The sequence below is a fragment of the Balaenoptera borealis genome (assembly GCF_965194805.1).
Source record: "Balaenoptera borealis genome assembly, chromosome: 2".
NCBI classification, from domain to species: Eukaryota; Metazoa; Chordata; class Mammalia; order Artiodactyla; family Balaenopteridae; genus Balaenoptera; species Balaenoptera borealis.
The window spans coordinates 144,833,525-144,859,711 of NC_138867.1; the positions used below are offsets into that span (position 1 = coordinate 144,833,525).

The 26,187-nt window shown below is 41.3% G+C and overlaps 2 long non-coding RNA genes across 2 annotated transcripts in view; one reads left to right on the forward strand and one right to left on the reverse strand.

Annotated features, from left to right (window-relative positions):
* Window positions 1-1,424: 1,424 nt before the first annotated feature.
* LOC309623241 lies at window positions 1,425-26,087 on the reverse strand. The gene is made up of 2 exons (XR_014241289.1): window positions 25,984-26,087; window positions 1,425-3,616 (listed from the first exon to the last, which is right to left on the reverse strand). It is a non-coding gene; the product is annotated as an uncharacterized lncRNA (long non-coding RNA).
* LOC309623238 overlaps window positions 8,732-26,187 on the forward strand; it is a 105,565-nt gene continuing 88,109 nt past the window's right edge. Inside the window, exon 1 of the long non-coding RNA XR_014241286.1 lies at window positions 8,732-12,129. This is a non-coding gene — a long non-coding RNA (uncharacterized lncRNA). The remainder of the gene's footprint in view (window positions 12,130-26,187) is intronic.

Genomic DNA, 26,187 nt, shown 5'->3' on the forward strand with positions numbered 1-26,187 from the left:
CTTCCTCACCTCTGCCCGGGGAGAAATTCCAGCAGCAGGTATGGGTGACACATCCTCTTCTTTAGCAGGTGGCAGCCAGGCAACTCCTGCAGAAAGTCCAGCAGAGCCCCACTCACACGGGGCCACTCATAGAGCCGTGGGCCCTACTCCCTCCCACCAGCACAACCCCGAGACTGCTGACGGGGCAGAGAATATGGCGTCAGGCACAGCTGCAGAGGCTTTTGCTGCCTGGAGGGGTGTTTATATTGACCTCAACCGAGGCACACCTGGGAAGGGCTGGCCGGCCAGGTCAGGCTGCCCAGGTCAGCCAATCCTCGCCCCTCAGGGGCTCAGAGTTGCAGATAATGGGCCTTGCTGCACCGGCCAGATCCAAGGAACAGGTGTAGGGTCCCGAGTCAGGATAGACAAGGGGCGGCAGCCCTGGCTTGTTTTCTAATCATTTTATCTGGTCCATGAGTGGGAGACAACTTCAAGAAGACCCTCTCCTAATGAGAGGAACCCAGGAGTCAGGGAGAGGAGGGGTGGTGGGTGGAGACAGAGGCCTGGTGCCCTGGCTGCAGTGGGAACCCCTGGAAGACCCGGTGGAGGGAGGCCGCACAGAGAGAAGCCTAGGGTCACAGACCTGTCTGAGCTGCTGTTTGTTAGTTCAAGCCCTGCTCTGAGGTGCTCTGTGTCAGCTCTGAGCGACAGGTGTGCTGGGGGTGCTCTGCAATGAGGGCTATGTGCACAGTTCCTGTGTGCCCAGCCCTGCCGGGGTACCTGTCCAGGGGAGCTCCATATCCAGGGAGGGGCCTGACCACGGGAGCCCCGTGAGCTGCTGGGTACCTGCCCAGGTGAGCTCCATATCCTGGGAGGGGCCTGACAATGAGAGCCCCATGGGCTGCTGCGTACCTGCCCAGGTGAGTTCCATATCCTGGGAGGGGCCTGACCATGAGAGCCCCATGGGCTGCTGGGTACCTGCCCAGGTGAGCTCCATATCCTGGGAGGGGCCTGACCATGAGAGCCCCATGGGCTGCTGCGTACCTGCCCAGGTGAGTTCCATATCCTGGGAGGGGCCTGACCATGAGAGCCCTGTGGGCTGCTGGGGACCTGGTAAAGGATGCCAGGACAGTCAGTGAAGCCACAGAGGATATACATCCAGTAGTTCCTAATTCCTACACCCTGTTGGTCATTCTAACATCCACCAGGACATGGTATTCTGTATTAGACTTCAATGATGCCTTCTTCTGTATTCCATTAGTCCCAGAGTCACAAGAAATTTTGGCTGTGAGTGGCAGGACTCAACATACAACAAAAACAATACTGCTGGGCCGTCCTGCCCCAGGGGTTCAAAAATTCCCACACCATCTTTGGGGAGACGTTAGCTAAAGCCCTAAAAGATCTACCTCTGGAGAAGGGAACCCTCCTTCAATATGCAGATGACATTCTGATCGCCAGCCCTACTAAGGAGGCCTCTGGACTACCTAGCCAATAAAAGATAGAAGGTGTCCAAGAAAAAGGCTCAAATATCACAAACTAAGGTGACCTGCCTGGGCTTCATTCGCACAGAAGGTCGGAGAAGCCCATCCCAGGAAAGGGAAGAAGCCATTTGCAGCCTCACCCTTCCTAAAACTAGAAGACAGCTTAGGGGTTCCTGGGGAGACCGGGGTTTGCTGCATCTGGATCCCTAACTACAGTCTAATAGCTGGGTCTCTATATGAAACACTGAAAGGAAAAGATGATGATCCTTTTGAATAGAATCCAGAAGAGACCTTTCAAGAAAGGAAAGAGCAGTCAATTCAGACCCTTGCCCTGGACCTCCCTAATTTAGCTAAACCCTTTGACCTTTACATTCCTGGTCGAAGGCGAATCGCCCCTGGAGTATTAGTGCAAAAACTGGGACCACTTGAAATGGAACAACGCAAGAATGCCCTCCAGGCATTGGCCAGCCACCCCATCCGACCAGGATACTGGGGGTATCTAAAAACCTGGAAATGAGCAGCCCGCAAGGCCAGCTCCCTCCTAAGGGTAAAGGACGCCACTTGGTGATCCTAACCACCCACCATGCCCTGAAGTTGCAGGGATCGCTCCGTGGGCACAATGACCTCGAGTGAGGAGGCCCTCCAACTCCAACCTCCAGAGAGACAACCTGGGGCAACGGGCCCCCATGACGACTCGTGTGACCATCACTTGACCTGGAGCTTCTCACAGAAAACCACAATAGTGTGCCCCAAAAGAGCAGACTATTGCTTGCAGGACTTACTGCACCCAGAGCGGAGCTAATAAACTTGGCAGGGGAACCGTAAATAACGCTGCCACCATAGAAAAGCCTACAGACACCGCAGTGACGGCGACCAATGAGACCGGCTGGACTCCTGGCTACTTCAAAAGGCCATTGACTGAGTGGCCGTCATGGTCCTGGGTCACCACCGGCCCTGGACTGTCTGGGAGTTGAGCAGGCAGGGCTCTGACACCTGGTGCTGTTTGTACGTTAATTCAGTGGCCTAACTGAAGAAAGTGCAGACTACTGGTCAGAGCATCTAGGCTGGCAGAAACCATCAGCCTAAGGGGGCCGAACCAATGTGGAGCAGGGTAAAACCGGCCCCCCAGAGTCCCTGCGCATCTCTTTCCTGGACCCTTAAAGGTCATTAGAATCTATAAAACTTCCAACGCTGGTGCTCAGGCGGACGAGCAGTGAGGGAGGAGGCCTGGGGACAATCAACCTCACCTGGAGGCTGCTGGGGAGAAGTCCTGCCCCTCCCCCCGGGTATGAGGACACCCAACTCAGCACGAAGCATTTACAGAAGAGGTGTCTGCACCCTCAGCACCCCAAGAATGTGGAATGGGACAAGAGGCAGAGGAGGGGTTTGTCACCAGCAAAGCCCATTAAAAATTCCTGGGAGATAAAAATAGAATCTGGGCAATAAAATAAAGTCTAACATTTTTTTCCTCTGTGCTTTGTCTAATTTCACTTGCTCCTAGGTTTCCACAGGCAGAGGTCCCACACCCGGCACTTCAGACCCGATTTCCTAGTGCAAAATGGCTGGGCCGACACCTCAGCTCTCGGGGCCCCGTGCAGACTCCGCCACATAGAGCCTGAGCTCCAGCCAACCCGGCCCTCGAGAGCTCCGCCCCGTCCCTCCCGCTGACGCTGACGGGATCCCTACACAGCAGCCCGGCCCACAGCCCGCGGGGGAGCGCACGCTCTCACCTCTCCATTCTCTGATCAAAATATAAAGTTTACCTTTGCTTCTCAACCAAACTCAGTCTCGATCTGTTGGCTCCAATGACACTGGGCAGGGGGACCCTTGTTGGGGCCCACTCTGCAGGATCAGTAACAGAATTTGAAAACATTGTAACTTCAAAGAACAGATGTGTGAGCCAAACTGTAATTAACATAGAGCAGTGTATAAGGCTCGTGTAAAATAAGATGTTTCTAACACTTCCATTTGATATTTCCATCACTTTATTATAAGCAAGTTCAGTGGAGGGGTTTGTCATATTTGTCAGGTCAACATGAGAGAAATGCAGTGATTTCTTTCCAAGGATGTGGATCTACTAATCTTGGCTGAAGTTTCAATCTTGTTTTGAATGATTTTCCATTGAAAATGATACCTCTCTTTCAGCTCCTGGATTTCTGGGAAGTATAAAATCTTATATATTTTATTACCAAAGGGTAAAGGTGGGAGGAGGGATAAATTAACAGTTTCGGATTAACATATACACACTGCTATGTATAAAATATATCATCAACAAGGAACTACTGTATAGCACAGGGAACTATACTCAATATTTTGTAATAACCCCTAAGGGGAAATAATCTGAAAAACAATAGGTATCTATATCGACATCATCTATCAACTACAGATAAAATGGAACCTAAAGGAGGCAGATGGCGAGCGTTTCTGACCCTGAAGACTTCAATCATCTAAAGTTCGGACTCTGCTTATGGCCCAAGTCCCTTAATGAACATACATGTACCAGTAGCTTAAAAATTCGCCAGATTGGGGTTCGGGGAGACACTGATTTGGAAAAATCCCTGGTGTTCTCCTTACATACATGGGAACTTTCCTACAGCTAAAACATCCCTGTGACACCCAGAAGATGGTACACGGTAGGATCAGGAAGATTTTGGAAAAGGCACCTCATCTCCTAATCTCATGGTTGTCGGGTTCACCCCTCCAGCCTCTTTCCTAACAATCTCCACACTTGAGGATGTCAGCACCTTCAACATCCTGTTGCGCAGAGTTTGGAATTTGTCCAGAGGATGAAGGGGAAGGAGGAGAAACAATGAGAGACAAGCCCTAGATGTTCGGACAGGCACATGTCACTCTAATTTCCAATCAGGAAGACAAAAAAAGCAAAGGCTTAGCCTGCTGCCCGAAACCACAGTAGGGGCAGAAGCAAACGAGCGGTTTTGCGGCCAGCTCCCAAAAAGCGAGTGGACAAATGAAGCTCAGGAAACTTCAATTCACAAATATGCAGAATTATAAATTATGACACTCCAAGCAAGCCGGAAATGCAAATCAGCAATAAAAAGAAGTCTCACTTCCCATCGGTCAAAGGGGACCATGCTGAAAAAAGTTTAAAAACCAGAAATGCAGGACAGGCCATGGAGAAATGGGAGCCTTGCTACACTGATGGGCGAGATGTAAATTGCCAACAGCCACTCTGGAGAAGTGTACGGTGTGTCCTAAAACATCTAAAAAACCCAGCTTAGAGAGCAAAGGGCACTTCCACTCATGGGCGTATAAATTGGGAAAACTAAAAATCAGCAAGACACAGGCACCCCAAAGTTTAGGGCTGCTCTGTTGACAAGAACATCCACTTCATTACACCTTACATATGCCAGGAAAGAGAAGAATGGATAAAGAAGTTGTGGTCCTTATGTACAATGGAATATCACTCAGCCATGAAATCAATGTCATAAGGCTAGTAGCAGCATGATGAGTGGATTTAGGTACGACGATTCTAAGTGAAATAAGTCACACAGAAAAAGACACTTATCATAAGATATCACTTATAGGGGGAATGTAAAAACCGCTACACTTGAACTGAATTACAAAACAGAACACAGTCACACGTGTAGAAAACACACTATGGCTGCTTAACGGGAAAGGTGAGGTGGGGTGATGCATAAAACAAGGGTTTCAAATTACCTCAGATACTGTTCCATAAACCCAATATGTAATAGACAAGACCTACTCCTTGCTCCGTGAACTGGACTCAGCACCCCCTATTCACCGCACAAGAATATATCTGACTAGTAAGAATCTTAAAACCTATGTATTGATATCTCTCTGTAAGTGAGTCAAGTGGGTGTAAAGCAGCATAAACACAGCAGTGAAAAGCAGCTAAACCCCATTATAAAAATAAATTACTTTTTGGAGATTAACAAAGATGGCGGAGTAGAAGGACGTGTTCTCACTCCCTCTTGTGAAAGCACCAGAATCACAACTGGCTGCTGGACAATCATTGACAGGAAGACCCTGGACTTCACCAAGGAGGATACCCCACGTCCAAGGACAGAGGAAAAGCCACAGTGAGACGGTAGGAGGGGCGCAATCAGAGTAAAATCAAATCCCATAACTGCTGGGTGGGTGACTCACAGACTGGCGAACACTTATACCACAGAAGTCCACCCACTGGAGTGAAGGTTCTGAGCCCCACGTCAGGCTTCCCAACCTGGGGGTCCGGCAACGGGAGGAGGAATTCCTAGAGAATCAGACTTTGAAGCCTACTGGGAATTGATTGCAGGACTTTGACAGGACTGGGGGAAACAGAGACCCCACTCTTGGAGGGCACACACAAAGTAATGTGTGCATCGGGACCCAGGGGAAGGAGCAGTGACCCTGGGGGAGACTGAACCAGACCTACCTGCTGGTGTTGGGGGGTCTCCTGCAGAGGTGGGTGGTGGCTCTGTTTCACCGTGGGGATAAGGACACTGGCAGCAGAGGTTCTGGGAAGTTCTCCTTGGCGTGAGCCCTCCCAGAGTCTGCCATTAACCCCACCAAAGAGCACGGGTAGGCTCCAGTGTTGGGTTGCCTCAGGCAAAACAACCAACAGGGAGGGAACCCAGCCCCACCCATCAACAGTCAAGTGGATTAAGGTTTTACTGAGCTCTGACCGCCACAGCAACAGGGAGGGAACCCAGCCCCACCCATCAACAGTCAAGTGGATTAAGGTTTTACTGAGCTCTGACCGCCACAGCAACAGTCAGCTCTACCCACCACCAGAGCCTCCCATCAAGCCTCTTACATAGCCTCAACCACCAGAGGGCAGACAGCAGAAGCAAGGAAAACTACAATCCTGCAGCCTGTGGACCAAAAACCACAGTTACAGAAAGATAGAGAAGATGAAAAGGCAGAGGGCTATGTACCAGATGAAGGAACAAGAAAAAACCCCAGAAAAACAACTAAATGAAGTGGAGATAGGCAACCTTCCAGAAAAAGAATTCAGAATAATGATAGTGAAGATGATCCAGGACCTCAGAATAAGAATGGAGGCAAAGATCGAGAAGATGCAAGAAATGTTTAAGAAAGACCTAGAAGAATTAAAGAACAAACAAACAGAGTTGAATAATACAATAACTGAAGTGAAAACTACACTAGAAGGAATCAAGAGCAGAATAACTGAGGCAGAAGAACGGATAAGTGACCTGGAAGACAGAATGGTGGAATTCACTGCTGCGGAACAGACTAAACAAAAAAGAATGAAAAGAAATGAAGACAGCCTAAGAGACCTCTGTGAAAACATTAAACGCAACAACATTCGCATTATAGGGGTCCCAGAAGGAGAAGAGAGAGAGAAAGGACCAGAGAAAATATTTGAAGAGATTATAGTCGAAAACTTCCCTAACACGGGAAAGGAAATAGCCACCCAAGTCCAGGAAGCGCAGAGAGTCCCATACAGGATAAACCCAAGGAGAAACACGCCGAGACACATAGTAATCAAAATGGCAAAAATTAAAGACAAAGAAAAATTATTGAAAGCAGCAAGGGAAAAATGACAAATAACATACAAGGGAACTCCCATAAGGTTAACAGCTGATTTCTCAGCAGAAACTCTACAAGCCAGAAGGGAGTGGCATGATATACTTAAAGTGATGAAAGGGAAGAACCTACAACCAAGATTACTCTACCCGGCAAGGATCTCATTTAGATTTGATGGAGAAATCAAAAGCTTTACAGACAAGCAAAAGCTTAGAGAATTCAGCACCACCAAACCAGCTCTACAACAAACGCTAAAGGAACTTCTCTAAGTGGGAAACACAAGAGAAGAAAAGGACCTACAAAAACAAACCCAAAACAATTAAGAAAATGGTCATAGGAACATACATATCGATAATTACCTTAAACGTGAATGGATTAAATGCCCCAACCAAAAGACATAGACTGCCTGAATGGATACAAAAACAAGACCCATATATATGCTGTCTACAAGAGACCCACTTTAGACCTAGGGACACATACAGACTGAAAGTGAGAGGATGGAAAAAGATATTCCATGCAAATGGAAATCAAAAGAAAGCTGGAGTAGCTATACTCATATCAGATAAAATAGACTTTAAAATAAAGAATGTTACAAGAGACAAGGAAGGACACTACATAATGATCCAGGGATCAATCCAAGAAGAAGATATAACAATTATAAATATATATGCACCCAACATAGGAGCACCTCAATACATAAGGCAACTGCTAACAGCTATAAAAGCGGAAATCGACAGTAACACAATAATAGTGGGGGACTTTAACACCTTACTTACACCAATGGACAGATCATCCAAAATGAAAATAAATAAGGAAACAGAAGCTTTAAATGACACAATAGACCAGATAGATTTAATTGATATATATAAGACATTCCATCCAAAAACTGCAGAATACACGTTCTTCTCAAGTGCGCATGGAACATTCTCCAGGATAGATCATATCTTGGGTCACAAATCAAGCCTCAGTAAATTTAAGAAAATTGAAATCATATCAAGCATCTTTTCTGACCACAACGCTATGAGATTAGAAATGAATTACAGGGAAAAAAACGTAAAAAAGACAAACACATGGAGGCTAAACAATACGTTACTAAATAACCAAGAGATCACTGAAGAAATCAAAGAGGAAATAAAAAAATACCTAGAGACAAATGACAATGAAAACACGACGACCCAAAACCTATGGGATGCAGCAAAAGCAGTTCTAAGAGGGAAGTTTATAGCTATACAAGCCTACCTAAAGAAACAAGAAAAATCTCAAGTAAACAATCTAACCTTACACCTAAAGAAACTAGAGAAAGAAGAACAAACAAAAACCAAAGTTAGCAGAAGGAAAGAAATCATAAAGATCAGAGCAGAAATAAATGAAATAGAAACAAAGAAAACAATAGCAAAGATCAATAAAACTAAAAGTTGGTTCTTTGAGAAGATAAACAAAATCGATAAACCATTAGCCAGACTCATCAAGAAAAAGAGGGAGAGGACTCAAATCAATAAAATCAGAAATGAAAAAGGAGAAGTTACAACAGACACCACAGGAATACAAAGCATCCTAAGAGACTACTACAAGCAACTTTATGCCAATAAAATGGACAACCTGGAAGAAATGGACAAATTCTTAGAAAGGTAGAACCTTCCAAGACTGAACCAGGAAGAAACAGAAAATATGAACAGACCAATCACAAGTAAAGAAATTGAAACTGTGATTAAAAATCTTCCAACAAACAAAAGTCCAGGACTAGATGGCTTCATAGGTGAATTCTATCAAATATTTAAAGAAGAGCTAACACTCATCCTTCTCAAACTCTTCCAAAAAATTGCAGAGGAAGGAACACTCCCAAACTCATTCTATGAGGCCACCATCACCCTGATACCAAAACCAGACAAAGACACTACCAAAAAAGAAAATTACAGACCAATATCACTGATGAATATAGATGCAAAAATCCTCAACAAAATGCTAGCAAACAGAATCCAACAACACATTAAAAGGATCATACACCACGATCAAGTGGGATTTATCCCAGGGATGCAAGGATTCTTCAATATACGCAAATCAATCAATGTGGTACACCATATTAACAAATTGAAGAATAAAAACCATATGATCATCTCAATAGATGCAGAAAAAGCTTTTGAGAAAATTCAACACCCATTTCTGATAAAAACTGTCCAGAAAGTGGGCATAGAGGGAACCTACCTCAACATAATAAAGGCCATATATGACAAACCCACAGCAAACATCATTCTCAATGGTGAAAAACTGAAAGCATTTCCTCTAAGATCAGGAACAAGACAAGGATGTCCACTCTCACCGCTATTATTCAACATAGTTTTGGAAGTCCTAGCCATGGCAATCAGAGAAGAAAAAGAAATAAAAGGAATACAAATTGGAAAAGAAGAAGTAAAACTGTCACTGTTTGCGGATGACATGATACTATACATAGAGAATCCTAAAACTGCCACCAGAAAACTGCTAGAGCTAATTAATGAATATGGTAAAGTTGCAGGATACAAAATTAATGCACAGAAATCTCTTGCATTCCTATACACTAATGATGAAAAATCTGAAAGAGAAATTATGGAAACACTCCCATTTACCATTGCAACAAAAAGAATAAAATACCTAGGAATAAACCTACCTAGGGAGACAAAAGACCTGTATGCAGAAAACTATAAGACACTAATGAAAGAAATTAAAGATGATACCAACAGATGGAGAGATATACCATGTTCTTGGATTGGAAGAATCAACATTGTGAAAATGAGTATACTACCCAAAGCAATCTACACATTCAATGCAATCCCTATCAAATTACCAATGGCATTTTTTACGGAGCTAGAACAAATCATCTTAAAATTTGTATGGAGACACAAAAGACCCCGAATAGCCAAAGCAGTCTTGAGGGAAAAAAATGGAGCTGGAGGAATCAGACTCCCTGACTTCAGACTATACTACAAAGCTACAGTAATCAAGACAATATGGTACTGGCACAAAAACAGAAACATAGATCAATGGAACAAGATAGAAAGCCCAGAGATTAACTCACGCACCTATGGTCAACTAATCTATGACAAAGGAGGCAAGGATATACAATGGAGAAAAGACAGTCTCTTCAATAAGTGGTGCTGGGAAAACTGGACAGCTATATGTAAAAGAATGAAATTAGAATACTCCCTAACACCATACACAAAAATAAACTCAAAATGGACTAGAGACCTAAATATAAGACTGGACACTATAAAACTCTTAGAGGAAAACATAGGAAGAACACTCTTTGACATAAATCACAGCAAGATCTTTTTTGATCCACCTCCTAGAGTAATGGAAATAAAAACAAAAATAAACAAATGGGACCTAATGAAACTTCAAAGCTTTTGCACAGCAAAGGAAACCATAAACAAGACGAAAAGACAACCCTCAGGATGGGAGAAAATATTTGCAAATGAATCAACGGACAAAGGATTAATCTCCAAAATATATAAACAGCTCATGCAGCTCAATATTAAAGAAACAAATACCCCAATCCAAAAATGGGCAGAAGACCTAAATAGACATTTCTCCAAAGAAGACATACAGACGGCCATGAAGCACATGAAAAGATGCTCAACATCACTAATTATTAGAGAAATGCAAATCAAAACTACAATGAGGTATCACCTCATTCCTGTTAGAATGGGCATCATCAGAAAATCTACAAACAACAAATGCTGGAGAGGATGTGGAGAAAAGGGAAACCTCTTGCACTGTTGGTGGGAATGTAAATTGATACAGCCACTATGGAGAACAGTATGGAGGTTCCTTAAAAAACTAAAAATAGAATTACCATATGACCCAGCAATCCCACTACTGGGCATATACCCAGAGAAAACCGTAATTCAAAAAGACACATGCACCCGAATGTTCATTGCAGCACTATTTACAATAGCCAGGTCATGGAAGCAACCTAAATGCCCATCAACAGACGAATGGATCAAGAAGATGTGGTACATATATACAATGGAATATTACTCAGCCATAAAAAGGAACGAAATTGAGTCATTTGTTGAGACGTGGATGGATCTAGAGACTGTCATACAGAGTGAAGTAAGTCAGAAAGAGAAAAACAAATATCGTATATTAATGCATGTATGTGGAACCTAGAAAAATGGTACAGATGAGCCAGTTTGCAGGGCAGAAGTTGAGACACAGATGTAGAGAATGGACATATGGACACCAAGGGGGGAAAACTGCGGTGAGGTGGGGATGGTGGTGTGCTGAATTGGGCGATTGGGATTGACATGTATACACTGATGTGTATAAAATTGATGCCTAATAAGAACCTGCAGTATAAAAAAACAAACAAAACAACTAATACTAAACTTTCATTGGGTTATTTGTATGGAAATATGTTAATATAAATGTTTCAGACATTACATGAAATTTCTAAAAATCTTATATTTGTATTTGTATGGAAATATGTATGGAAATATGTTAATATAAATGTTTCAGACATTACATGAAATTTCTAAAAATCTTATATGTTCTGGTATAATGTTATAAGTAATAATCCTAGTTATTACTTTAAAATGTATATCTCAGAAATAACTAATTTTCTTGTCAACTGCATTATTATGAACTGTCATCAAATCTTTAACAGTGATCATTTTTAAGTCTTTTGTCATTTACAGACAGTTCTGGGTGTACTCTGATGCTTTTGCAAATATGTTCCTATAAAAGGCTTTCATCTTCAAGAAATTCATGGAAAAGACTCTGACAAGTACAGGTTTCTGGTAACTGACTGTACTGCTGAACTGAATGAATAAGCATTTTCAGAACTCTAATGAAAAACTGATGAACTCATAAAAGTGCTAACAATAGATCAAGATGAAAAAAAAATTAATTACATGGGACTGAGTGAACTGATGAGGATGAGTATAATTTTTGTGACTTTCTGTCTGAATTAAAAAAAAAATCCCACAAGGACTCAGAGGTAAAGAATATACAAATCAATTTTCACTGCAAAGTAAAGGAGCTGTTACAGTGGAGGATTACTGGACTGAATGTCAATATTATGACATAGTATGAGTGTGTTTCATGTTTGGTAATTGCAATCATTGTTGCTTTTGTTGTGGTCATCCATGTACAATGCTTGGTGTCAGTCTATTTATCTCTTGTAAAAATAAAATACAGTGTGTGTGTGTGTGTGAAAAAATAAATAAATAAATAAATAAATAAATTACTTTTGAAAACCCGTGAAACAAAGACAGTGAAAGAGAGAGAAATTCTTATAAAATTCGTTCAGGGGCTGTGATGCCACCTGGATTGACCATATCTAAACCCACAGCTGATTGAGACATAAGGGTGGACACTCTTGGGGCTGAGAGGTTTGGTGAGGTTGGGTGAGCAAACGCAGACCCTTTAAAGTAATACTGCGTGGTTCCCATCCCATGGGTCCCAAATCTCCAGGTTCAAGGGCATCTTCCTACATCGAAGACATGCATGAGAAACCCAGAAGATGGTACACCGTGTGATCGGGAAAGGTTTCTAAAACGCACCTCTTTTCTCATCTCCTTGTGCTCGGGTTCGCCATTCCAGCCGCTTTACTAGCAATCTCCCTCCTTGGAGAATCAGCACCTTTAACCTCCAGTTCCGTACATGTTGCAATTTGTCCTGAGGATGAACGGGAAGAGGGGGAACCAATGAGAGGCTAGCTCTAGGTGTTGGGACAGGCACAGGTCACTCTATTTTCCCATCAGGAAGAAGAATTAACCACAGGCTCAGCCTGCCCCCCGGAACCAGAATAGGGCCTGAAGCAATCCTGCACTTTTGCGGCCAGCTCCCAAAAAAGCGAGTTGAAAAATGGAGCTCAGGGGCACTGCAATTCACAAACCTGCAGAGTTATAAATGATAACTCTCGTCCACAAATATATTGAGGGAAGGCAACGAAGAGGATTTGAAAGCAAGGCAGAATTGCAGGAAGTAGATTTCAGGAGGTAGATTCGAATCGCTTTAAAGCACATGAAAAGCGGCAAAACGTCGACAATGAGGCCCTTGGCCAAAAAGGGCGTATGCGTTTTTTCCTGAATATATTCAGGAAAAAACGCATACGCCCTTTTTGGCCAACCAAGCAACCTGGAAAGGCAAATCAGCTCTACAAAGAAGTCTCGCTTCCCATCGGTCAAAAGGGCCATGCTGAAAAAAGTGTCAAAACCAGAAATGCAGGACAGGCCATGGAGAAATGGGAGCCTTGCTACGCTGATGGGCGGGATGTAAATTGCCAACAGCCACTCTGGAGAAGTGTACGGTGTGTCCTGAAACATCTAAAAAACCCAGCTCAGAGAGCAAAGGGCACTTCCACTCATGGGCGTATAAATTGGGAATACTAAAAATCAGCAAGACACAGGCACCCTAAAGTTTAGGGCTGCTCTGTTGACAAGAACCTCCACTTCATTACACCTTAAATATCCCAGGAAAGAGAAGAATGGATAAAGAAGTTGTGGTCCTTATGTACAATGGAATATCACTCAGCCATGAAATCAACGTTATAAGGCTAGTAGCAGCATGATGAGTGGATTTAGGTACGACGATTCTAAGTGAAATAAGTCACACAGAAAGAGACACTGATCATAAGATATCACTTATAAAGGAATGTAAAAACCGCTAAACTTGAACTGAATTACAAAACAGAACACAGTCACACGTGTAGAAAACACACTATGGCTGCTTAACGGGAAGGGTGAGGTGGGGTGATGCATAAAACAAGGGTTTCAAATTAGCTCAGATACCGTTCCATAAACCCAATATGTAATAGACAAGACCTACTCCTTGCTCAGTGAACTGGACTCAACACCCCCTATTCACGGCACAAGAATATATCTGACTAGTAAGAATCTTAAAACCTTTGTATTGATATCTCTCTGTAAGTGAGTCAAGTGGGTGTAAAGCGGCATAAACACAGCAGTGAAAAGTAGCTAAACCCCATTTAAAAAATAAATTACTTTTAAAAACCCGTGAAACAAAGACAGTGAAAGAGAGAGAAATTCTTACAAAATTCGTTCAGGGGCTGTGATGCAACCTGGATTGACCATATCTAGACCCACAGCTGATTGAGACATAAGGGTGGACACTCTTGGGGCTGAGAGGTTTGGTGAGGTTGGGTGAGCAAACGCAGACCCTTTAAAGTAATACTGAGTGGTACCCATCCCATGGGTCCCAAATCTCCAGGTTCAAGGGCATCTTCCTACATCGAAAACATGCATGAGAAACCCAGAAGATGGTACACCTTGTGATCGGGAAAAGTTTCTAAAACGCACCTGATTTCTCATCTCCTTGTGCTCGGGTTCGCCATTCCAGACGCTTTACTAGCAATCTCCCTCCTTGGAGAATCAGCACCTTTAACTTCCTGTTCCGTACAGGTTGCAATTTGTCCTGAGGATGAACGGGAAGAGGGGGAACCAATGAGAGACTAGCTCTAGCTGTTGGGACAGGCACAGCTCACTCTATTTTCCCATCAGGAAGAAGAATTAACCACAGGCTCAGCCTGCCCCCTGGAACCAGAATAGGGCCTGAAGCAATTCTGCGGGTTTGCGGCCAGCTCCCAAAAAAGCGATTTGGAAAATGGAGCTCAGGAGCACGGCAATTCACAAATCTGCAGAGTTATAAATGATAACTCTCGTCTAAAAATATATTGAGGTAAGGCAAGGAAGAGGATTTCAAAGCAAGACAGAATTGCAGGAAACAGTTTTTCACAGGTAGATTGGACTCGCCTTTAAAGCACATGAAATTCCGCAGAACTTCGACAATGATGCACTTGGCCAAAAAGGGCGTCTGCGTTCTTTCCTGAATAAATTTTGGAAAAAACGCAGATGCTCTTTTTGGCCAACTAAACAAGCGGGCAATGCAAATCAGCATTACAAAAATGTCTCACTTCGCATTGGTCAAAAGGCCCATGCTGAAAAAGTGTAAAACCCAGAAATGCAGGACAGGCCATGGAGAAAAGGGAGCCTTGTTATGCTGATCGGCGGGATGTAAATTGCCACCGGCCACTCTTGAGAAGTGTATGCTGTATCTTCAAACTTCTAAAAAACAGAGCTACAGAGCATACAGCACTTCCCCTCATGGGCGTATATCTTGGGAAAACCAAAAAATCGACAAGACACAGGCACCCCAAAGTTTAGGGCTGCTCTGTTTAGAAATGCCTCGATTTGGGTACAACTTACATGTCCTTGGAAGGAAAAAATGGATAAAGAAGATGTGGTACTTATGTACAATGGTATATTACTCAGCAATTAAATCAATGAAATAAGGCCAGTGGCAGCAACTCGTGGAGACTGAGGTACGATCATTCTAAGTGACATAAGTCAGACATAAAAAGAGACTTATCATAAGGTATCACTTATAGATAGTATCTAAAAATGCCTTCACATGAACGCAATTACAAAACAGAAACGGAGTCACACATTTAGAAAACACACTTATGGCTGCTAAAGGAGAAAGGTGGGGCAGGGTGATGCATAAACCAGGAGGTTGAAATTAGCACAGATACGGTTCCATAAACAAAATAGGTATTCGACAGGACCTACTCTATAGCTCAAAGAGCTGGACTCAGCACACTGTTGTCACCAGAAAAGGATATATAAGACTGGTAAGAATCTGTAAAAGAATTTATTGATGTCTCTCTTTAAGTGAATCAAGTGGATAGATGTAGAGCAGGAAGAAACACAGTATTGAAAATCAGCTATACCCCATTATAAAATTAAATAACAAGAACAAAATAAAGACAGTGAGAGAGAGAGAAATTCTTACAAAATTTGTTCAGGGGCTGTGATGCAACCTGGACTGACCATATCTAGACACAGAGCTGGATGGGACCTAAGGCTCTACACTCGTTGGTCTGAGAGGCTTCGTGAGGATGGGACAGCAAATGCAGCACTTTTAGAGTAATACTGCCTGGCCCCCATTCCATGGGTCCCATATCTCCAGGTGCAGGGGACCCTTCCTACAGCTAAAACATGCATGGCACATCCAGAGGATGGTACACCGTCTGATTGGGAAGAGTTTGGAAAAGTCACCTCATCTCCACGTTTCCTGGTATTCGGGTTCCCCAGCTCCTTTCCTTAGAGTCTCCCCACTTTGGGAAGGCAGCACACTCAACAGCCGGTTTTGCACGGCTTGGAATTTTCCGGTGAAGAAGGGGAATGGAGGGATGGAATGAGACACAAGCCTTAGATGTTTGGACAGGCATATGCCACTCTAGTTTCCTACCTGGAAGAAGAATTTCCCTATCCTTCAGGTGCCCCAGTAACTGGAATGGGTCTGTAGAAATCCTGCCCCTTTGTGTCTGCTTCCCTAAACAAGTTGAAAACCGGTGCTCAGGGGCACTGCAATTCACAAACATGCAGGGTTGTAATTGACACCTCTGATGGAGTCATTTCTTGAGCCAAGTATTCGTAAAGGCCTTGTAAGCAAGGCAGAATTGCAGGAAAGGGATTTCAAGGGGTAGTTTGCACTCGTCATTAAAGCACATGCAAAGCTGCTGAACATCGCCAATGATGCAGTTTTCCAAAAAGGCCGTATGCGTTATTCCTTAATATATTCAGGAAAAACCCTTACTCCATTTTTGGCCAACAAAACAGGCGGGCAATGTAAATTAATACTACAAAGAGATATCACTTCGCACCAGTCAGAATGGCCAACCTCACAAACTGTAAAACCTGAAATGCAGGACAGGGCGTGGAGAAAAGGGAACCCTGACAAGCTGATGGTGGGAATGTAAATTGCTAACAGCCACTCTGGAGAAGTGGGTGGTGATTCCTTAAAAATCTAAAAACCAGAGCTTCAGAGCATATGGCGCTTCCACTCCTGGGCCTGTATCTTGGAAAAAACGTAAATTGACAGGACCCAGGCACTCTAAAATTTATGCAGCCCTGTTTACAAAAGCCTCTACTCGGAAGCTACCTAAAAGTCCTTGGAAGGAAGAATGGATAAAGAAATTATGGTAGATATGTACAATGGAATATTACTCAGCCATGAAGTGAATGAAATAAGGCCATTTAGGGCCACTCAGAAGGACCTACATACATTCATACTAAGTGTCATAAATCAGGCAATGAAACATATCATATGATATTACTTATCGGTGGAATCTAAAAATTGATAGAAAGGTACTATCTTACAACACAGAAACAGAGTCCCAGACTTAGAACACAAACTTATGGTTACCAAACTGGAAAGGTGTGTTGGAGGCATAAATCATGAGGTTGGAGTTAGTATATACATATTTACAGAGAGAAAACTTGTAATCAACATGGACCTGCTGTAGAGCACTTGGAACTCTTCTCAACACCCTTTAGTAACCTCAATGGGAAAATAATTCTAAAAAGAATATATAGTTATCTCTGTATAAGTGAATCATGTTGGTGTATGTCAAAAATGAACACAACATGATAAATCAACTATATACTCCATTATAAATTTAAAATTAAATTAAAGAAAAGAAAAATGATCACTAAATTTGTTTAGTCGCAGTGAACGTACTAGTGTCACATCCCTGGACACAGACACAATTTGGTCCCAAGGCTGGACTGTTGTGGGCCTGAGGACCTCGGGAGGATATGCCAGCTAATTCGCCCCCCTTGAACATGTAGTACCTGGTCCCCTCTGCATGGGATCACTATCTCCAGATCTAAGTGTGCCCTCATACTACTAAACCAACCCTCTGACACCCAAAGGATGGTGGACTCTCTGGGCTGGATGACATTTGGAAAATCACCTGCTCTCAACATATCCTGGTGTTTGGGTTCCGACCTCCCGACTCCTTCGTAAGGGTCATCCCACTCTACAAGACAGCACCCTCAACAGGTGATTTTGCAGGGGTTTATACTTGTTCGGGGGATGAAGGGTAAGGGGGAAGAAGGAATGGGACAGAAGCCCTTACATGTTTGGTCAGGCACATTCCACTCTAATTTAATACCCAAGAACAGGACTTGCCCTACATCTAAGGTTGTGTCAGTAACCAGAGAGGGACAGTAGAAATCCTGCCGCCTTCTGTTTCCCATAACAATTCTAAAACTGGACCTTATACGCACTTCATATTCACAATGCCTGGGGAGCTGTAAATGACAACAGCCCTCAAAAAATGTCTTGGGGTAGGTAATCGAAGTAGACTTCAAAACAAGGCAACCTTTCAATAACCCTTTTTCAAGGGGTAAATCTTACTGACACTGTTCAAAAAAAAAGCACATATGAAGATACTCACCATTGCTTTATGTTAGACAAATGCAAATCAGATGTACAAAGAAGTATCACCTGGAACCACTCAGAATAGCCATCATCACAATGTCTACAAACAAGAAATGCTTCAGAGGGTGTGGAAAAAAGAGAAACCTACTACTTATTTTTTTTTAATCTGCGTTGGGTCTTCGTTGCTGCGCGCGGCTTTTCTATAGTTGCAGCAAGCGGGGGCTACTCATCGTTGTGGTACGAAGCCTTCTCTTTGTGGTGGCTTCTCTTGTTGTGGAGCACAAGCTGTAGGCACACAGGCTTCAGTAGTTGTGGCTCGTGGGCTCTAGAGCGCAGACTGAGTATTTGTGGTGCACGGGCTTACTTGTTCTGTGGCATGTGAGATCTTCCCGGGCCAGGGCTCGAACCTGTGTCCCCTGAACTGGCAGGCAGATTCTTAACCACTGCGCCACCAATTCTATGCTATCGGTGGCAATGCCAATTGGTAACAGCCACTATGGAGCACAGAATGGAGGTTACCAGAGTAAGGGGAGGTGGGAGGGATAAATTGGAAATTGGGATTGACATATACACACCACTATATATAAAAGAGATAACAAATAAGGGCTTACTGTATAGCACAGGGAACTCTACTCAATACTCTGTAATGACCTGTATGAGAAAGGAATCCAAAAAGGATTGGATATATGTATAACTGCTTCACTGTGCTGTGCAGCAGAAAGTAACACAACATTGTAAATCAACTCTATTCCAAAAAAATTGAAATGAAATGAAGTAAAATAAAATAAAATAGAGCTACCAGATGATCCAGCAAGTTCACTCCTGTGTGCATATCTGGAGGAAAGCATAAATCGAAAAGACACATCTTCCCCAATGTTCACTGCAACACTCTTTACAATAGCGAAGACATGGAAGCAACCAAAATGTCCATCAACATATGAATATAGGTAAAGAATATGTGATACATATATATAATGGAATATGACTCAGCCATAAAATAGAAGAAAATAATGCCAGTTGCAGTAACATGGATGGACCTAGAGATGATTGTACTAAGTGAAGTAAGTCAGACAGAGTAAGACAAATATTGGATGATATCACTTCTAGGTGGAAGCTAAAAATTGATACAAATGAACTAACTTACAAAACAGAGGCAGACTCACAGACTTGGAAAACAAACTTATGGTTACCAAAGGGGAGAGGTGGGGGGTAGGGATAAATCAGGAGCTTGGGGTAAACATACGAATACTACTATATATAACAGATAAGCAACAAGGACCTACTGTATAGCACAGGGAGCTCTACTCAGTATTCTGGGAATACCGTTATCAGAAAAGAATCTGAAAAAGAATGAATATATGCATATGTGTAACTGAATCACTTGCTGTGCAGCTGAAATGAACACAACATTGTAAATCAACTATACTCCAAAAAAATTTAAATTTCAAAATAAAGAAAATCACCTATATTTCAAAAGAAAAAAAAAGAATTCCCATCTCTTTATATGGCTTGATAGCTTACTTTTTTAGTGCTCAATATTATCCCATTCCCAGAATATATTAATACTATATCATTTCATTCACCTATTGGAGGACACCTTGATTTCATTCACATTTTGGCAATATTGAATTAGGTGCTATAAATATCCATATGCAGGTTTTCCTCTGGAAGTATGTTTTAAACTACTTTCAGTAAATATCCATGAGAACACTTGACGGATTGTACAGTAAGGGAATGCTCAATATTCTAGCAAGTGTCAATCAGACTACCAAAGTAGCTGTATTATTTTTCATTTCCACCAATGACAAATGACATTTCCTATTGTTCCACATCTCCTACAGAATTTGTTCTTGTCATTGTTCACATTTTAGCCATTCTAAGTGTTACATAGTGGTATGTAATTGTATTTTTAATTTGCTTTTTCATGGCAGCATGTAATCTGGATTATTCTTCTGTATACTTTTTTGCATAGTGTCTATTTTCTTTGGTGAGGTGTCCATAAAGTATATTGGTCCACATTTTATTTAGGTTGCTTTCATTTTTTTCTACCCAATCTGTATTTGTTTTATTTATTTTCGTGCCTTATTGCATTAGCAAGGACTTGGAGTAAAATATGGAAAAGGAGTCATGAAAGCGGACATCCTTGCTTTTACCTGAACTTAGTGGAAAAGCTTCATGGTTTTGACCATTAATCATGATGTAAGATAAAAGTTTCCTGTAAATCTTTGTTATCAACTTGAGAAAGCTCCAGTCTATTTCTTTAACTGAGAGTTTTTATGAAGAATGGGTGTTAGATTTTTTCAAAGGTCTTCTGAATCTATTGATATGCTAATGATTGTCTTTAAGGTGTTGATATGATGGATATAATTATTTGATTCTAGAATGTTGAACCAGCCTTTCATACCTGGGATAATTTCCTCTCATTCATGATATAAAATTCTCTCAAAATATTCTTGGATTCGATTTGGTAATATTTTGTTGAGCATTTTGCATTGATGTTCCTGAGAGATATTGGTCAGTTTTCTTTACTATTCATATGTTCTTCTAAGTTTGGATGTTGTGGATTTAGTGTCAGACATTCATTTGGGGAGATTCTCAGTCATTTTTAAAAAATATTTTCTGTTCTTTATTACCTTTATTCTCCTCCTGCTATACCCATTATGTATAGGTCACAGCATTTTTCATTGTTCCACAATTATTGATTACTCTGTTCTGTTGATTTCTTTCCTGCCCATTTTCTCTTTTCTTTTGAGATTTAAAGGTTTCTCCTGATATGTCTTCAAGCTCACAGATATTTCTCCTCAGCCAGCTCTTTGACTGCTAAAACAAAATACGAGAGACTTGGTATTTTATAAACAACAGAATATTTTTGTTTTCTCATAATTTCTGAGGCTGAAAAGTTCAAGAACAAGTAACCAGGGGCTTCCCTGGAGGTGCAGTGGTTAAGAATCTGCCTACCAATAAAGGGGACAAGGGTTCGAGCCCTGGTCCAGGAAGATCCCACATGCCATGGAACAACTAAGCCCGTGCACCACAAATACTGAGCCTGTGCTTTAGAGTCCACAGGCCACAACTACTGAGCCCGTGAGCCACAACTACTGAAACCCACACGCCTAGAGCCCGTGCTCCACAACAAGAGAAGCCACTCAATGAGAAGTCCGTGCACCGCACCAAAGACCCAACACAGCCAAAAAATTAATTAATTAATTATCTAATTAATTTTTTTAAAAAAAGAACAAGTTGCCAGCTGACTTAGTGTCTGGCGAGGGACCAATTTCTGTTTCATAATGTGGGTCTTCTCGCTCGGCAATGAAATCATGGAATGGGCATAAGATCTTCTGTGTGTTACATTTATTAGGTCACTAATCCCATGTTTGAGGTCTCTGGCCTCATGACCTAATCACCTCCCAAAAGCCCCACCTCCTAATACCATCAACATGGGAGCTGGGTTTCAAAATTTTAAAATTAGAGGTACAAAATATTTACACCATAACAGGGACCACAGAGTTAACTGATTTTTCCTTTCATGTTAAAGGTTTGCACATTTATATTTATTATATAATCCCAAAACCCTTGTTTTTTTTATAAGATTCTTTTTCCGTATACGCCAGTACAGACCACTGAGTAGAGCTCCCTGTGCTATAAAGCAGGTCTTTATCAATACTTATCTATTTTATATATAGTAGTGTGTATAAGTCAGTCCCAATCTCCCAATTTATCCCTTCCCCACTTATCCCCTGGTAACCATAAGTTTGTTTTCTATATCCATGATTCTATTTCTGTTGTGTAAATAAGTTCATTTGTACCTTTTTTTTCTTTTTTAGATTCCTCATATAAGCAATATCATATGATATCTGTCTTTCTGTGTCTGACTTGCTTCACTCAGTATAACAATCTCTAGGTCCATCCATGTTGCTACAAAACCCTTAATTGTTAAGGATAACTCTCAATTTTTCCCAGTATCATCAGCAATTCTTTCTGGCAGACACGTGATAACACTTTTTAAACAGGGATATTGAGACCAAGGCCCCTGACCTGCAAACAAACAAAACATCATTCATATAGTGAAAACTTTGCAAATCAAAGGATGAAAGCACTTGGTCTAAATCCCTTTGCACCCACTGCTGACAGAGGGCAGAGGAGTTTGGCTCACTAATCTTCCTTACGTGCACTTCTTCCTAATGGGGTATTCCATCTAAAACTTATAAGAAGCGGTGATGTATCATGGAACACACCAATCTCTACTACAGATTCTGAAGCAGCAAAAAAAAAAAAAACATGATGAATCCATCCAAAGGGTTCTGTCCACATTGTTACAATAGTTTCCCTCACACTGTGAACCCTTTTCAAACCCTATCACTTGAACCTATTTTTATTTTTTTCAACAAAAATAATGTTAATCTGCAGTCAGACACTCCAGTCATATTACACTATCCCTTGTGCAAGTATGTAGGGATTTGAGGAGCTATGGGAGGCCACCATGAGAGGTTGCCTAGAGTAATTAGGACATTTCATTTAATGTTGGTTCTTCTCCCTAAGATGTCTGCTATCCTCTTCTTTTTGTAGCTACTAGCATTGAGAAAGTGACCAAGATAAGGCCCTTCTCTTTTACTGCCCATGAATGCAACTGTGATTAACCCCACAGAACTTGGTGCTTCCAGAATCCCCTGAACCTACTGACCCTCCATGCATGGCATCACATAGATAAGGATGGTGACGTGTATCCTTGTATAGAGCATGTTATAAAATGTTTGACTCTTCCCTTCCTCATAATTCCAAAGAATAGATTTCTTTGGATTTCTGCTTAATGCTGCTGGAGTTGGTACATAAGTTGAGGGAGGTATCAGGGCACACCACAAGAGAGGGTAACTGCACAGAAAATACAAGCAGGTACATTTCTGTATAGTTTCAAGCAGCCTATTTGCTATATCAACCATGGTGACATGTTGACCCTTCCTCTTTCTACCAGTAGTACAACAAACATAAAGGATATTTAGGCTGCTTGTTTTATCCCCACCTCTCACAATTGATCTGCATTAACATATAGGACAATGAAGGGCCCTTTCTACCATCTTAACCAATATTTGAGAACTAGAAAATGTCCAGATTTTTCTGGGGTTTATTTTCATATTCCCCAATCAGGCCTATGAAGGAATCTTACCTATTGTGTTTAATGAAGTCATATCTCTGACGGCATCCCATCATCAACAAAACTGGAAAGAAATTTGAAGGGTCTTCGATTTTACCATATTTGAAATAACAATATTTTAGCCTGACAAGTTTTTGGATTTTAGAAAAAAATATTTTAAATGAGACAAAAAATCATTTTTATGACATAGAAAGACAGCAATAGTTTTATATTTTTATCTGTTCCACTTGCACACAAGTGTCTCATGGGGTTATGTAAAGCTCTCCTGTTGGGTGCTGTGCATGGTGCAAGTATGGATTAAAGCTTAGGAATCTTAAGCTTCAGTCACCTGAAACATTTAAATTAGGATGCAAGCAATCCTGTCCAACATTTGAAAAGAGCAAGACACTCTCTTTATTTTATTTGTTAGGTAATTAATCTGTCTTTTCCCCAAGGAGACAAACAAGTGGCATCTTCCATCAATGTGTTGCACAAATATCTTTGAACAGAGAGTGCAAGCAGAGGCTGATACAGGATGTGAAAAAAAAAATGAGAGACCCTTGTGGCATTTTCTCCTAACTTATTGCAATCTCCCATTTAAAATGTGGGAATAATCAATCTTCTGAGGAAAAAGGCCCAAGGAAGGTTTTTGCTTCTGTGGAATAATGGGATTGCTAAAGATTTCAGGAGGCAAGACGAATTAGTGAGAATGACCATGAGAAATCAGAGAAAAGTCAGATCCATGGATGAAGTGATGTTTACCACTGTGAATCAATGAGAAGTAGGAGCAAATGAAAAGAAAGCTGATACAACATTTTCTGAATAAATGTAACCTTTCAGCTGTCATAGAAAAATTAACACTCACTATGATACAACATATTTAGTTTAGAAAGTTAACTTAAATTTAAAGCTTAATAATTACATTTATTGAAGAAATGAAAACATATTTGTGGTTTAGAATAAATAATGTGTTCTGCTACAGCTAAGAAGACTACATAAATAAATAGAAATAAGGCTAAATAAATAAAGAGGAAAATAACAAATTAGATGTTATTAACATTAAAAACTGACACTCATCTAAAGAAAGAGAAGGAGAGACAGAAAGAGAGAAGAACTCATCTCAAGCATGTATTAAAAACTCCTAAATAAGAAGTCTTCAGATGTTAAAAAAAAAGGAAGTCTTCAATAAGAAGATAATGGAATAGCAAAATGGGGGAAATATACCAAAAGATATTTCAAAAAAGAGAGTACAGAATGTTAAGTAAACATATCAAAAGATGCTTGGCTTCTTAGTAGTCAATTAAATGCAAAAGCGTGATACCTGGAATTATCACTCACCAACCAGAAAGTTCAAATGAAAATGACAGGTATTATCAAGTTTGACAAGAATGTGTATAATCCTTGAATCTCATTCACTGCTGCTGAAGATGAAAAATCATACAAATGTTTTGAAAATATTTAGAAATATCTAAAAAGAGAAACACAAGAAAGCTATGACTCGAAAATTTTACTACTACGTGTATACTGAACAATAATTTATACACACACCACCAAAGCTCAAGTTCTAGAATTTATATACCAGTGCTGTTCTCAATAGACACAAACTGAAAATCACTCATATTGTAATACACATTGGAATAAATTAATTAATAGTTAAATATTTACACTATGGAATCCTATGCAACAGTGGCAATGCATGATCACAACAACAGGCAACCATATAGGCATATTCACAAACAACATAAAAGAGCCCAATCCAAAAGTGATTTTACTGTGCCATAACATTTATATAAAATACAAAATACAGGTAAAGTTATCTTTTTGTTAGATACCAGAACAATATTAAACCTTAAGGGGAGTCACTAGAATGGGACCAGGGGGCCTCTGAGTATCTGGCAATTTTCTGTGTCTTTATCTAGAAGCTATGTTTAGAGTGTATTCAGATGCTGAATTTTCTGAAATTTGTCATTTCCTTACAAACCATGCATGTTTTTCGTTGTTTTTTATACTTAACAAAAACTAAAAAAGATAGACCAGGGAAGGTAATTGTATTAGCACTTTAATATCCATGCTTTTCAAGGTGGAAGTGAAAAGTATTAAATACTTGACATTGTGATTACTTCTTAAAAGTAAGGTGAAAATTTGAGGTTAATAAATAAGACATACTTCTTCATATATAATCCTCAAAGAGGAGGGGTAGAAAGGAGTATTATTATTTTTTCTTTAATACAGAATCGTTAAGATAGAAAATAATGAAAACAGACTAGGTTTAAAAAAGAGCACACTGGACTTCCCTGGTGGCACAGTGGGTAAGAATTTGCCTGCCAATGCAGGGAACAGTGGTTCCATCCCTGGTCTGGGAAGATCCCACATGCCGCAGAGCAACTAAGCCCGTGTGCAACAAGTACTGAGCCTGTGCTGTAGAGCCTGCAAGCAACAACTATTGAGCCTGCATGACACAACTACTGTAGCCCATGCACCTAGAGCCCATACTCCACAACAAGAGAAACCACCGCAAGGAGAAGCCCATGCACCACAACGATGAGTAACCCCTGCTTCTCTAGTAACAACTGGAGAAACCCTGTGCAGCAACGAAGACCCAACCCAACCAAAAATTTAAAAAATTAAATCTTTTGACTTCTGAGATGGCTCACTCACGTGGCTGTAGGTAAGAGGCCTCAGTTCCTTGCCACATGGATCTCTCCTTAGGGCTGCTTGAGTGTCCTCATGACATGGCAGCTGGCTTACTCCAGGATGAGTGATCTAGCAGAAACCAAAGGAGAAGCTGCAATGTCTTTTATAACTTTGGAAGCTGCACTTTGTCATTTCTGCAATTTCTTATTAGTTAAACAGTCAACCCTT